Source organism: Cydia splendana, unplaced genomic scaffold, assembly GCF_910591565.1.
Source record: "Cydia splendana unplaced genomic scaffold, ilCydSple1.2 scaffold_47_ctg1, whole genome shotgun sequence".
Classification (NCBI taxonomy): domain Eukaryota; kingdom Metazoa; phylum Arthropoda; class Insecta; order Lepidoptera; family Tortricidae; genus Cydia; species Cydia splendana.
In genome coordinates, this window is record NW_026946890.1 from 224,209 (window position 1) to 239,799 (window position 15,591).

The 15,591-nt window shown below is 38.6% G+C and overlaps 1 long non-coding RNA gene and 1 pseudogene across 1 annotated transcript; both read right to left on the minus strand.

Moving 5' to 3' along the window:
- Positions 1 to 4,203: 4,203 nt before the first annotated feature.
- Positions 4,204 to 8,356, minus strand: LOC134805641 (uncharacterized; annotated as a pseudogene).
- Positions 8,357 to 14,086: 5,730 nt separating this feature from the next.
- Positions 14,087 to 14,968, minus strand: LOC134805659 (uncharacterized). Its single transcript, XR_010146351.1, has 3 exons — positions 14,764 to 14,968; positions 14,275 to 14,625; positions 14,087 to 14,152 (listed from the first exon to the last, which is right to left on the minus strand). It is a non-coding gene; the product is annotated as an uncharacterized LOC134805659 (long non-coding RNA).
- Positions 14,969 to 15,591: the final 623 nt, after the last annotated feature.

Sequence of the window (15,591 nt, forward strand, 5' to 3'; positions counted from 1 at the left end):
CATCTGTAAAGGCAGATAATAGTGTGTTCGTACTTTTCTGTTTTTGAAATCCATGCTGGCGACTATTTAGAATATGGTTAGTTTGTAGATAATGTGATATTCGGTCGGTAATACATTTCTCTATTATTTTGTCAACGCTTGATAGTATAGATATGGGTCTGAAATTAGAATAATCTTTAAAACTGCCTTTCTTATGGATTGGACGCACTATTGCCTGTTTGAGTTTTGTAGGAAATTTTTGTTGATTAACTGATAAGTTAATTAGTTTGGCTAGTATCGGGCTTATTTTATCTACAACTGTTTTTAGATCAGACATGCGTATGAGATCGCTTCCTGGTGATTTATTACTGTTCATGTTTCTAATTACTCGATTAACATAATCACTGGATACCGGTTGCCATCGCATACACATGTCAGACTCATGTACGTAGTTTTCCCTAGTCATCCATATGTCGTTGCACGAGTGTTTTATATTGTCTATTTCTGTAGTAAATGAGGTTGCAAATTTATCACATATATGTTTTTCGTTACTTTCATCCATATTTGATAATATCTTAGTATCTAATGACTGCTTTTCCTTTCCCATCATAATATTAATCCTATCCCATATTTTTTTAATATTTTTATTACAGGCTAAAATACTCTGCTTGTCGTATTCATTCTTGCTTTTTAGTATAGCTTTATTGCACTTGTTGCGATATTTTGTATATTCTAGCCTCTTTAACATGTTTTTTGGATCCATGCTCCATATGTGGAATAATCTGTCTCGCTCAGCTATCATCTTCTTTAAGTTGCCAGTTATCCAACATTTATTATTCCTATTACTATTACTTATTATAACCTGCTTTTTATAACATTCATTGTAAATATTTTCAAATAGTTGCCTAAAAGCTTCGTACAGTTTGATAGGGCAGTCTATTAACATAAGGCTATTAAAATCAGTCGAAAGTAATTTTTCTCTTACTAATCTACTATCTAATACGAGCCGCGTAGCGGTGGCGGGGGAAGCAGGCACGCCGCCGCGCCGTGCGCACGCGCGGGGCTTTTCTCGGTTCGGAACGGTTGCGGCCGTGCTTTGCCCGCCGTCGCCAACACCATCGCGAGTGTGACTCCACTCCACTGCAACCGATACATAATAGTGGTCCGATAGTTTGTGTTGAATAACAGCTGAGTTGATAGATGCTAAAGGTGCTCTTAGATAAATGTGATCTAGGCAGGATTCTACTAAATTTCCCATTAAGACTTCTCTCCGTGTAACTTGAGATATACATCTGGTAAAGCCGTATTCACACAAAATAGTTTCGTATGTAGATACTGTTTTATCATTAATATTTAATAAGTTAATATTAATGTCCCCACAGAGCACTGCTTTTGTGTTTTGAGGTATGCTAATAAGAAGGGCTCGGAGCTCTGCAAAAAATTGTGTTAGTTTATCCTGTTTGTTTATTTTAGGTGGCCTATAGATTGCTATAATATTGACAGTCTCTCGATGGTTGGTTAGTGTAATGGAGACGCACTCAGCAGCGCGCATGGCGGCCGCGGTGCCAAGCAACGGCGCGCAAGAGCGGACCGGGAGTGAGGCGCGAGAGTACACCATCACTCCGCCCCCGCTTCGCCCCGCGCGAATATAACTATTTATATTAAAGCCATCAATCTTATATAAGTTTAACAAATTAAATTTTATGTTTGGTTCCGTAATCACAATGACATCGAGATCGTTTATATGACTATTCAATGTAACTAGTAAATCGTTAAAATTTTTCTTTAATGATCGTATATTAACATGTAACAAATGAAAATCTTTATTACTAAAAGTATGAAACCAGTCGTGTAAATTACTATAAGTAGCCGTGTTACCTGCGGCGTTTGTTATTATATCTATGTTATTAAGACAATCCATTATTTGAAATAAAAAGTTAGTACCTATTTAAGCTGTAGTATCAGTATCGGTAGGTATAATTTCGAATATTAATTTTGGTGATGATAATACATACATACACAACTCAAATCACCTTCCTTTTAATAGGCTGTTTATTTCAGTTTCAGCTCGGACCCATAAAGCCTTGTCACCTTCCGTTTTTTTTACCAGAACCTTTCCGTTGGACACCCAGATGAACTTATATACTCCGTTTAACTTATGCTTAGTATTCCACAGGAGAGATCGTGTAGTCGGCGTCAGGTCTTCATTAATATATATCTTAGTCTGCAGCGCGCCTCCGGTGATGGTGCTGCTGGTGACGTCCTTGAGCATCCGTTTCTTCATCAGCCATGAGTCCCGGGTCTCAGTGCCCGAGGTCTTAAAGCCCACGGTAATTGGCGCATGTTTGTCCTCTGGTTTTCGCGTGTTTCTTCGCTTCACCCACTCGACATCCTCGGTATTAACTTGTATTATGTTGCTTATTTTATTAACTATTTCTTTGATGTTTTCTCCTGGCATCTGCTCTACTCCTATTATCTCTATATTGTTCTGGCGGGTCGATTGTTCGTAATCATGTATTTTTTGCTCAAAAGCAATATTGCATTTCTCTAAGTATGTGCACTTATTGTTCACAGCTGTTACAGTTTTTTCAAGGGTGTTAATTTTAACCTTGGACTGCTCATGTTCAGTTACGAGCGAGTCATATTTATCCGACAGTAAACTCATGCTCGCTTTTATTTCGTCTAGTTGTTTTTTGAATCCCGGTATTATGCTGACTTTTTTCTGAATGTCTTTGAGTATTTTATCATAGCTCTGTCCCTCCTCTTCATGCTCATCTTCATGCTCGTCTGAGTCCTCTTCGTCGCAGTTGCTACAATATATACGGTTTTTTCCTGCTTTCAGGTCAGCGGTCAGCCCTTTTACGCAAGCCCTATGAAATGTACCTTGGCAGGAGCCCTGGCATATAAAATGCGACCCCCTTTTTGATAAAACCTTCCTACATTTGTGGCATTCCATTTTGTCCGTTAAAAGTTTACCAAAGTTCACTTTAATTCCTGGAAATCGCTCGCATTCCTTGGCAACAGGCGTTAGCGACTTCGCGTCCAAAAGGGCTTAAGATCGGCAAATTTAGTATCCGCTTACGCGTTTCACTGAAATCGGGGTGTTTTTTTGTGTTTTTCGTTTTAAATTACACACACGTTAAGTCACACTAACTTTATTCTAAGCACTATATTGTAACGAGTGTTTTGGTATAATTTTTGTCTTGTTTACAAAAACAGCAAGGTTGCATTATTACTTACTTATGAACTAACTCCTTACATCTCCCACGGAAAAGAGAAAAAAAAAATTACATAAGTTTTTTTTCTTTTTTTACATTGGTGTAAAATAGAAAATCAAACGAACTTACCTGTAAGTGACGTTCGATGATTATTAAACGAGGTAATTCGCCTGAGAGATTACACTAAGTTTACATGTAGTAGCACGAAGATAGTGCTGCCATCGTACACCCTTTTAGAGCAACTATTAAAAAAAAAACAAATTTTATTTATACCCTGTGGCGGGTACTTCATAATCTCATACACTTTTGGTACCCGGAGCCCATCGTCAACTCATACATAATATATTTCGTGAGGAAATAGGGCAACTACAGAACTCGTTCTTTATAGGGTCCGGGTGGGTGTGTAATCTCTCAGGCGAATTACCTCGTTTAATAATCATCGAACGTCACTTACAGGTAAGTTCGTTTGATTTTCTATTAAACTCAGTAATTCGCCTTTCGAGATTACACTAAGTTTACATGTAGATGTTTAGAGCTTCACGAAATATTTAGGTAAACTGAAAATGGTTCAACTGAAATAAACAAAGTATGAAATCAACTTATTATGTACTATATTTCAGTTCTAACAAATCGTTTACATTGCGGTTTTTCTTAGAAAATAACCATATTTAGATGTTAATTAATGCATAATGAATAATCAACTAGTATAATACCTATTTTATTAAGTATTATGTTGAGGTCATACTGCAAAGAGACCGGGCGAACGACTCTGACGTATCAGGTAATACTTCCCTGTTATAAAATTTAGCAAAGGATGTCGAGTTACCTGTCCATCCTGCGGTTCTTTTTATAACATCTATGCTTACGCCAAGCTTGTTGGCAGCAGACGTAGATGCATGCCTGGTGCTGTGAGAGCTGAATACTGAGGTGTCGATCCCGCTCTCCTGCAGTGTGGCCTTGATCCAGCGACTCAGTGATTGAGAACATACATTTCTATATGGCTTCCTTAAGCTAATGAATAAAAACTCACAATCTGTTTGCCTTTTATCGGCAGTAGTTTTTAGATATTGTTCTAAAGTTCTAGCCGGACAAATAGAAGGCCTTTCGTCGAAGTAAGGAAGAATCAGTAAAGGTTGTGACCTACCAACCGCAGAAGTTTTTATTTTATCAGAGATTTTGATTACAAATTTCTCACCATTATATTGTTGTATGTTAGACACTCGAATCAAAGAAAGGGTCTGTACGCGATGCGCAGTGGTCAATGCTAGTAATGTTGCTAGCTTTTTGGATAATAAATCAAACGGCAAGCTTTCGTTCGGATAATGATTACTTAGGAAATCTAAAACTACCGCTGGGTTCCAAGTAGAATTATACCTTGGAAGGGGAGTTCTCAATTTATACACTCCCTTCATGAATCGTTTTATCTTTAAATCGTTCATAAGTCCAGAACCTACTATAAGACTTATAGCTGATTTCGCTGAATTAATTGAACCGTATTTATTATCTTGATTATAAAGTCTTACTAAAAATCTTAATATATCCTTAACGGACGCGTCATAAAGATTGACGTTAATTTCTTGGCAATAACAAAACCATTTTTTAATACATGGTTCATACTGACTAATTGTATTGTCCGTCAGCGAGGCTAACATCACATCCACGGCTTCGGGAGGAGCGCCCTGCCTCAGGAACGCCGTCCGGATAAGACAGCGGCCACCAGGGTAAGGTTCCGCTGAAGTTTGTGTTCGGCCCTGTAAGGCGAATGCAATAAATTAGCCTCTGGAGGAAATACCAAGTTATTTGAAACTTGTAGTTTCTTAAAAAGTGGAAACCACGGTTGTGTGTGCCATAAAGGTACAACTACAATACCCTCCGCTTTATTATTTACTATTTTCTGGAGTACTTTTAATATCATAGAAAATGGTGGAAAAGCATAGAAGAAGAAATTATTCCAAGACAATGTAAAAGCATCAACTTTGAATGCGTCTGGGTCTTTATGCCATGATACAAATTTCACACATTTTTTATTTAGACGACTTGCAAACAAGTCGATTTCTGGTTGTCTAAATGTCTCACAAATCAGATTATAGGCTTCATCAGCGAGCTCCCACTCAACATCTGCATGAACTCGGCGAGATTCGGCATCGGCAATCAAATTCTCAGTGGAGCTTATGTAAGACGCAAAGATATATATGCGTCTTTCTTCGCACCACTGCCAAATCTTACGGCTTAGTGCATTCAGATGCGGAAACTGAATGCCTCCAAACCGGTTTATGTATGCTATTGCCGTAGTATTATCAATACGCAAAAGTATCTCGCAATCCGTGAATTTACTGGCAAAAATTTTTAGACCAAAAAATGCAGCTGTCAGTTCCAAAAAGTTAATATGCTCATTTAACTCTTCTTTTGACCACTGACCACTCGCTGTTTGATCCGAGCAACTAATGCCCCAGCCCGTACGAGATGCGTCTGAAAAAATCTCTAGCCGGTAATCGCCTGACCTTATCGGGTTGTTACACTTATCAATATTACGTAACCACCAATTAAAATCGCCACTAAGATGATTTGGTATTGACATGAATTGATTATAATCATCATTATCTTTTAGACAAAGGTATTTTTGTCGTTCGAACATTTTTGTATAAACCCACCCGTACTGAACGGCTGGGCATACAGACACTAGCAAACCAACTAAATGTGCAAAATCTCGAACTTTGCACCTTTTCATGTTAGAAAACCGTATTATCTCACGCTTAATTTTTAATTTTTTATCTTTCGGAATGCTAATTGTTAATGCATTGGAGTTAAAAACGAAACCTAGGAAAGTAATGCTTCGACTAGGTGTACCGTTACTTTTTTCTAAGTTTATTACAAAGCCAAGCGATTCCAATAAGTCTTTGGTTTGTTTGAAATTTTGTTTGCATTCGTAAGGGCTGGAACCAAAAAGACATATATCGTCTAAATAAATTACAGAAAATAACCCTTGTTTTCGTAAATACTCCACAACCGGACGCATAAGTTTTGTGAATACGTATGGCGCTAAATTCAAGCCAAAGCACAGTACTTGAAATTCATACAAACGCCCTAACCATTGAAATCGTAAGTATTTTCTGTAGTCTTCATGAATACTTATTGAAAAATAAGCATTCTGAAGGTCCAATGTACACATATAAGTGTCTTTAGATAAAAGACGCATCAAAGTCCTGTAATCCTCAATTTTGAAGTGTGGCGTAGGAATAAACTTATTCAATTGCTTCAAATTTAGGATAAATCTATTCTGGCCATTACTTTTCTTAATTAGAAAAATGCTTGATAAGAATTGACCCTCGCATGGCTCGCACTGTCGAACAGCGCCTATATTTATGAGTTTAGTAATTTCATTATTCATTTCTAACTTATGCTGAGCCGACTGTGGTTTATTTACAGGTATCTGTGACTGGACGATATCAATGTCAACTGGCAAGCGTAAGCCTCTGACCCAAGATAAAACTACCGGGTCATTAGTTACGCGTTGCCAATTATGGTAATAAAACTGTAGTGTACCCGCCTGCGACTCGCTGCTTAGCGCCGACTGGCGGTCGGCTTGCTGCTCCGCGGGCGAGGGTCGCGGCGCGCGCTGCCGCGCGGCGTCGCTGCCGGCTGCCTGCGCCCACCAGCCGTCGAGCTCGTCCGCGCGTACGCGCGCCGAGGTGCCGGCGGTGGCGGGCCCCGCCAGTTTAAAGCCCTCGAAGGTCCCGCTTCAGCCGGTCTGCTCTTAGGTGGAGGCTTCGGTTTCGTTGAGGCGGGTCTCATCTCCGCGCCAGTTTTCGTTATCGCCTTCATAGATTTCAGTTTCTCTGAAAGATCCGTACCAAAAAGGAATTTATCTCGTTTCAGGTCCTTTATATTGTCTTTGACGTCTTTGCTAAGACAAGCTTGCAAGAAGTTCCTTCTAGCTGAAGTCTCTTCGTAATGTATATGGCATAACAAGCGGCCTGCATCGCTGAGTAGCTTCAAACTTTCTTTATTTTCTGTGGCGTCGGAATGATTTTCTAAATTCGACGACATTAAGTCGGCTATACATGTCATGACGCAAGCCATACTTCTCTGCTTTTCTGATAAAATAACGTCTCTCTTAAGCGCGTTTTCGTTGACCGCCGCTTTGATTTCAGGGTTTATTATAGGACTCTGCAGTAACGTCAGATTCTCAGGAATGTCGTGACCGGAAATAATTTCCTTTTTGACATCCTCCTTTAAACCATTGATTAGTATATCGGACCATCGGTTAGCAATATCCTTGTGCACAGCCTTGCTAAATATTTCTTCTTTAGCAGGTTCGTCACCTAGAATATTCAAAATACTCGGATCTAACTCCGGCGATGTTTCCAGCTGAGGATCCAGGACTGGAGATGGTTGGTTTTCCTCTTGGGGTCCTGAAAAAACCGACACAAAATGTCTAAGTAAAAATAAATCACATGCGCAAGCCTAGAAACAGTTTTTCAAACTGCTTCATTGCCAGACTTTGTAATAGGTAAGTCGATTGTATTCTGGATACACTGGAGTAAACTTTTGATATCATCAGTAGCTGTCTCGCGGACTCTTGCGACTGCGCATCGAGGTGGCAAACCTATATACTACGATACAACCTTACAGATCGATCTGAAGTATATTTTAGGTTAGTAATTTAGTATGTAGCCTTACAGGCGCAACTTTAGCCACTAATGTTTACCAGTAAAATAAAAATACGCCGAATAAACAAGCATACGTAGCAGTGCATAAAAAAGTACGTAGCTACACTCTTGTGAACAATAAGTAGGTAGACACCTACGTCAAGATCGTATAGGTTCCCCGCCGATAGGGGGCGCGTGCGCGCGCTCGAGCCAAGGTCAAGCGCGCCTGCGTTACCTACGTACCTACAAAACCACGCGTAATATAAAAGAAACATTAGTATATAGTACCCTCGGTTTGCGGCACCTCCTGCTCGGAAACATGATCCACGCCAAGCTCGTTTACCACTTCCTCCTCGTACTGGTCTGCATCCGACGACACCGAACTCCCCGACTCCGAATCCGACGACTCCTCTCGGCGTTCCCGTCGCACTTTTTTCATTTTCTGCTCCAACTTCTTTATTTTCCGTGCATAGTATATTCTTCATCATCCCTAAACTTACGTTTTCCCATGGTAAAACACACGAATTACAGCCAAATATTCGAATTAAAACACTTAGCACGGGAATAGCGTATACGATGGCGGCGACACAAAACGTGTATGGGATTATGAAGTACCCGCCACAGGGTATAAATTAACAAAAAAAATAACCGCCGAAAAAAAACTAAAAGGAAATAAAAAATAATTATCAAAATGGAACACCTCTGTAAAAAGTTATGCGTGGTCATACATAAAAAAAAAAAAAAAAATATACGCGTCGACTTGAGAACCTCCTCCGTTTTTTTTTTCGTCGGTTGAAAAACCGGCACTAACACGAAACGAGTCGACCAACAAAAGCAATAGCACACTGAAAAGAAAAAAATAATTATTTTGTCTTCAATAACGCAAGTGAATACCTATAAACTATGTATATACATACTTCTGAAATCAATCACACAAATCTGCGTATTTATATATTTACAATCTGTTATTTTTGGAGTCGGTGCAGGTGCTTCACTAAGGTGCTCAAGTTTGTTTGAGGCTGGCACCGACTCCAAAAATAACAGATTGTAAATATATAAATACGCAGATTTGTGTGATTGATTTCAGAAGTATGTATATACATAGTTTATAGGTATTCACTTGCGTTATTGAAGACAAAATAATTATTTTTTTCTTTTCAGTGTGCTATTGCTTTTGTTGGTCGACTCGTTTCGTGTTAGTGCCGGTTTTTTTATTTCCTTTTAGTTTTTTTTCGGCGGTTATTTTTTTTGTTAAAAAGTTTTTATTTTATAATTTTCTGTGACTATAATTTATACAAATTATTACATGCTTAATTTTTTTGATTACTTTTAAAATAGCTACCTACCTTGCTTTAGCTATTAACTGTTATATTAATAAACCTACTTTAACTATTATTTTGTTCTGTAATATAAATAAATTACCCCTATTTTCCCACCCTTAGGGTAGGATTTTTTTCCAATTTTTTATTATTATTACGACTACTCTGTAAAAGGTTATGCGTGGTCATACGTTACAATCGGTGAGTGAAAAAATCAATCATCCCCTATTTTCCTACCCTTAAGGTTGGATTTTTTTTTCCAAATTTATATGGGACCAACTTCGGGGTATACCCTTTCCAATAAAAAAATAATAATCATAATCGAACATCTCTGTAAAAAGTTATGCGTGGTCATACATAAAAAAAAAAAAAAAAAAAAATATACGCGTCGACTTGAGAACCTCCTCCGTTTTTTTTTTCGTCGGTTGATAAAATTTGTTTTTTTTTTAATAGTTGCTCTAAAAGGGTGTACGATGGCAGCACTATCTTCGTGCTACTACATGTAAACTTAGTGTAATCTCGAAAGGCGAATTACTGAGTTTAATAAAACTTAGTTCTATTTTTATGAACTAACAATGGCTTACCATTAATTTCTATCTCTACATTAGGTGAAAGATCTTTCAATACTTTATATGGGCCCAAGTATATACTATCTAACTTACTGCCTACTTCATTTTTTATTAAAATTAAATCATTGGGCTTATACATAATAGGTTTTTTTTTTTTCATTCATTTATTCCTTTATAAAACATAGTTTTACATGTCAATTACAGTATTTCATATTTACAACTATTTACATCGATATTACATAACATAACACATCATTTATATATTTAATATTAAGTACAATTTACATTTTCAATTTATGTTACATTTTCAAATTATAAATGTTGGCACATAAAGTTAAATTGTGGTGTGAACCAGTTTAAGAGTGCACGCCGTTGAAAAATTCGTCAACAGAGTAGTACGCTTCAGACATAAGTTTAGCCTTAAGTTTATTCACGAAACCTTTATTACTAGTGGCACTTTTAATGTCTAAGGTTATGTGGTTATATATCTTAGGACCTATTGAGTGGAGACACTTTTTAGACTTGGCTAGACGAGTACTCGGTGGACGCAGTTCGCCTCGTCGCCTAGTGTTATAGTTGTGCGAGTCGCCGCGCGTTGGGAATTGTTCAAGGTTACCTCTCACATACTTGGCTACGTCGAGAATATACAAGCTCGGGAGGGTGAGGATTTTGGCATCCTTGAACAATTCACGAGCGGGGTGATCCCAGGAGACGCCACGCATGCAACGAACTGCCCGCTTTTGGAGTCTGAATATTCGGTCGCGGTTGGCTGAAGTTGCCCACAGTTCTATGCCGTAGGTTAGTAAGGCGTGGAAGTAGCCAAAATAGGCTTTCCTCACGTTCGTAGGATGTAGACTAGGGCGCAGTCTGCTGAGCGCGAAACAGGCAGAAGACAAACGGTCGCTCGCAGAGTGAGTCAGTATGGGGATTCCATGTTAATCCAGAATCTATTATGAGACCTAGGTAATTTACTTCGTCCACCTGGGGAACAAGTTCGTTATTGCAATAAATATTTAGGTTGTGTTCTTTTTTCCCACGTAAGCAAAACTGTACGATATTTGTTTTTTCTACGTTCAGTATCATTCCATTCACTGAGAACCATGATGCGACGTCGTTCATTACCTTGGTAAGTTTAGATATAAGTTCCTGTTGATTTAAGGCTGAGACGATCACACAACCGTCATCGGCGAACATGACAAATTCTGCATCATCGGTGGCGGTTGTGAAATCGTTCATAAGTATTAAGAACAGGTTGTTGCCCATAACGGAGCCTTGAGGTACGGCACAGTCACCGAGTTCCAACAGGTCAGATCTAGCTCCGTGGACAGAAGTTAGCTGCCTGCGACCATCTAAAAAGGAAGCGATTATATTTAGGTAATTTCCCCTAACGCCGTAGTGATCTAACTTAGCCAGAATCAGAGGATGGGCGACCAGCTCGAAAGCGCGCGACAGGTCGCAGAACATGGCGGCCACCTGTCGCCCGGCGTCGAGATGGCCGGTCACTCTGGTTACCAACCACGTCCCGCGCGGCATCAATCGTCGACCTGCCTGGTTGGTAGGCGTATTGTTGCCTATTTATTAAATTATTTAAGTTAAAGTGAGACATTAGTTTGTCACATAAAAGGTTTTCAAAAACTTTAGAAAACAGAGGTATAAGAGATATAGGCCTGTAATTTTTTAATCTATTTAATTCACCTTTACCTTTGTAGATCGGTTGTACTTTAATATCTTTTAAGTTGCTAGGATAAGTGCCTGGGGGCCTAGCCAAAACGCATTTCGAAAAAAGATATCGCTAACGAATCGATAAAAAATGTATGGGAATGACAGGTACCGTAGATGAGTCTGTCGAAAAATATTAACGAATACAAAAATGTTAGCCAAGTTGCAATGTTGTAACGAAACGCAAAACTTTCGTTACCGGGATTCGACATCTGTCATACATTGTCTAGCCAAGTGACACTTTTGACAAGCGTTATCGCCTCCTAGGTGTCGATACGTAGCGCGAGCTATCCCCTTGCAGATAACTTACCGAAGCACAAGAAAATACCGAATAATAGTGTTTGTAAATTAGAATTTGTAATAAAAAGCATACTTCAACATTATTGTGGGCGGCGAACAACGCGGAAGTGTTGCTTAGACGCAGGCGCCGTCTGAAAAATCGCCTCTATTGAAACTTGAAACTGCTTAGGAAAGGACTGCCCTTAGCTGGTGATCTTATCATGTATGCTACGATCAAAGGATTGTGGGCCGTACGCAGCATTTCACCCAAAGGATCCAATGTGACCGAGGCGCTGAATATCTACCTATCTATAGTGACAGTGTCATGGAAAAATGGATTATGCACCCACAAATGCAACACGAAACAATGTCCCTACAAAGGTAAGAGTGAGTCAATAACTTATCCCTACTATACCTACTAATAAGTATATAAAATATGTTATTAATGCTAAAATAACTAATGTGTTCCTGTTACGTCATCAAATATAAACCGATGAACGGTGTAGATTAAATTTGGTACCCATATGCGCAATGGCAAGCACTTGTTTTTCAATAGGAAAGTGAATTGAATGTGTAAAGGCAAAGGTATATAGGTAAAGGCTTTACAAATATAGATAAAGACTTGGGAACAAAAGTTCTTCACACAAATAAATGCCCTTCCCGGGAAGCAAAACCATCACCTTCATAGGCAAGGTCACTAACAACTAGCAATATTGTAGTGTCATCCCATTTTCTTAAATTGATTTGAAAGGGATGAGACTACAGTGTTGCTACTTTTTAATTTCTACAATTTCTAGTCGGACTCTACAGTAAGCTCAAGAAGACTTGTGTTGTGGGTACTTAGGGTACTTAGATAACTATATATAGATGGTCAAACCAATTTGTCAGTCAGTAAGAACCAGGAAAACTATACTCATACTTATATTTTGGGTGCTAGTACTGGTATATGACAAAGCTAGTATGATTCTCTCTGTCTTTGTTTGAAATGAGACAGTCCTTTGACAAACTATACTTAAATACATAGACAACACCCATGACTCAGGTACAAAATATCTGTGCTCATTACACAAACAAATTTCCTTACCGGGGATTCAAACTCAGGATTATCAGCTTAACCGGCAGGGTCACTAGTCACTACCAACTAGGCCAGACGGGCTGTTGTCATACATATACATTATCAACCATATTAATGAAACTTTTTCATATTATGAAACTTTGTATATGACTTCTTTTGGCAGGCGCAGATACAGTCAGCTGCAGAGAAAAGGTCCCACCCCTGCATACAAACTTCTATGTAGTGGTGGTACCTTTTCTCTGCAGCTGACTGTACCTACACACTATATAAAAATAATCATAACATGTACTTACACAAAACATTTAGTTTTTTTTTGTCATATGACTGGTAGAGAATAAGTATTATAACCAAATGTTACAGAGTTTGTTGAAAAACTAATCATTCATTTTGTTTCAGGTGACTTGGATATTCATTGCAGCCTTGGCATATGAACCAATACTTTATGGTGCTCCAAAGTCAGGGTCAAGGGAAGAAACTATGTCACATGTACAACCACAAAAATATATTGAGTGTTGTTTTACTATTTTAATACACTGTACATAATATATGTACAAACAAGAAAAGAATGCTTGGCTACTGATTTCATGCTGCTGGCAAAAAATACCTGCTGCATCTTTCATTAATAGATTTTCAATAAAATAAATTAACTTTTTAACCCAATCATTGTGTCATTTATTTATGGTGGTTACCACCTTAACTTTTGGTATACTTAGGAGCAGATCTGCTCCCATGTACTTACCTATATTCAACTTTAAAAAATGCATTAATTTTTAAAAGTTGTCTTTGTAAAACGACCGGTCTGGTCTAGTGAGTAGTGACCCTGCCTGCTAAGCCGATGGTCCTGGGTTCGAATCCCAGTAAGGGCATTTATTTGTGTGATGAACACTAATATTTGTTCCTGAGTTATGGGTGTTTTCTATGTATATAAGTTTGTATTTGTCTATATAAGTATGTGTATCGTCGCCTAGCACCCATAGTACAAGCTTTGGTTAGTTTGGGGCTAGGTTGATCTGTGTAAGATGTCCCCAATATTTATTTATTTATTTATTTTATTTTATTCAATTATGATTGATATATAAATTACAAATTTTTGACAGGAGCATACAAAAGGTTAAATATGAACAGCCAGTAGCTTAGCGGGTGAGATTACCTTCCCAAATTTCCATTGACTATAAATAATAAAGATGTGTTTAATTCATTTTTAACGCCTCACTCACTTAGGTATTTCTATTACTGAGTAAACAAAAATCAAAGACAGGTAGGTAATAAAAAAATAATATTAAGTAACAATATGATTTATTAGTTTTGGTTTCACAGGCAGCTTTTATCTTATCTAATGCATCTTCTTAGTCGGCGTCTTCTTTGCTGAAGGTCGTGTCTAGTTTGAAGAGTTTCCTGCGCGATGTACCATGCTTTTCCAAGTGTTCCTGTCCTCGGCGATCTTAATAGATAAATCTAATGCATAACATCTATGTATTCAATGTCCGCTTGACTTTTGTTAATTTCGAAAATGTTTGAAGTCTATGAAATAAATGAATTCACTGAGGTTACACTGATTCGGGCAAACCTGTCCACAATTTCACTTCACGGTTTGAATCAATACTAACGCTTAAAGTATTGTCTCTTCTGGTCAAGTAAGCCAGCAGTGCACGTCCTTAGCACTGGTAACTGCCATGAAGGCGTCATTGCAGCGGCAGCTCTGACTGTACGTGCCAACTTGGCGAGGACTTCTCAGCGTGGAAGAAGAGCCCGCGGAGCCGCTCTTGCCCGCTCTGGCTGCGTCGCCGCCTTGGTTGGGGCTGCGGGGACGACGGCTGTCTGAAATTGTTAAACTTTAGGTCAAAATTATATGCAATTAACAACGCACTCTTCAAATATTACACTATATAGAGTTATTTTATCACGAAATTGTGATAAACTAAGTTAAACAAATATCAACATATTTAATTTGCTTACCGATAAAACAATTATTTTCTCCAAAATTAGATTCGCTGTTCACTTGACACTCTTGACAGCTGACAGATGATGTTTCTTGACGGTTTTGAACGAGAACCACAGACAAAAATTAATTTTTACCGACTTGGCGCATAGAATGAGCGAAAACTAAAAAGATTGCCTCTTGGCTAGGTTATTATAAACATTATCGACCAGTCGCTCGCGAACGTAGAGATCGAATCGATAAGGCCCATATAACCATTCCAGTCGCAGAATCACAAAGTGGTAACTAAATGTCAGATGTGTCGTAACAGAGTCCACACAATGTGTCTAGAATTGTTTCGAAACAAAGTGTCGTCGCCGTGTCTACACTTTTCCGTAACAAGGTGTCGACACATTTGTGTGCACTTTGCGTGCGGTTTGCGACTAAATCTGACAGCAAATTTGTGACAGCAAATGTCAATATAAAATACCTCTTGAAAACCAAGGTTTGTCAAACTACTATTAGTGTCTCGTGTGCTCGTAATTCTAGTAAGTCATCATGGGCAATGCAAATGATAATAATCGACCGAAACCATATAAACACCCAACACCCGTCAACCTTTTACAGAAAAGTTTTTAAAGAAATTCAATAAGCTACTTAGGTCAGGCAACGAATGCTCTAAAAGTTGTAGAGGGAAATGCTCGGAACACAATTTTTGACTCCGTAACTCGGTTTGACAAGTTAGGAGGTGAACATATCAAAAGTCCCCGGCCGTAGCCCTTGAGCGGGGGGGAGAGAGGGGGCTTTGAAGGTCCCATTTTCCCGTTTTTCGATTATATCTCGGAAACTATGCATCTCAGCGACAT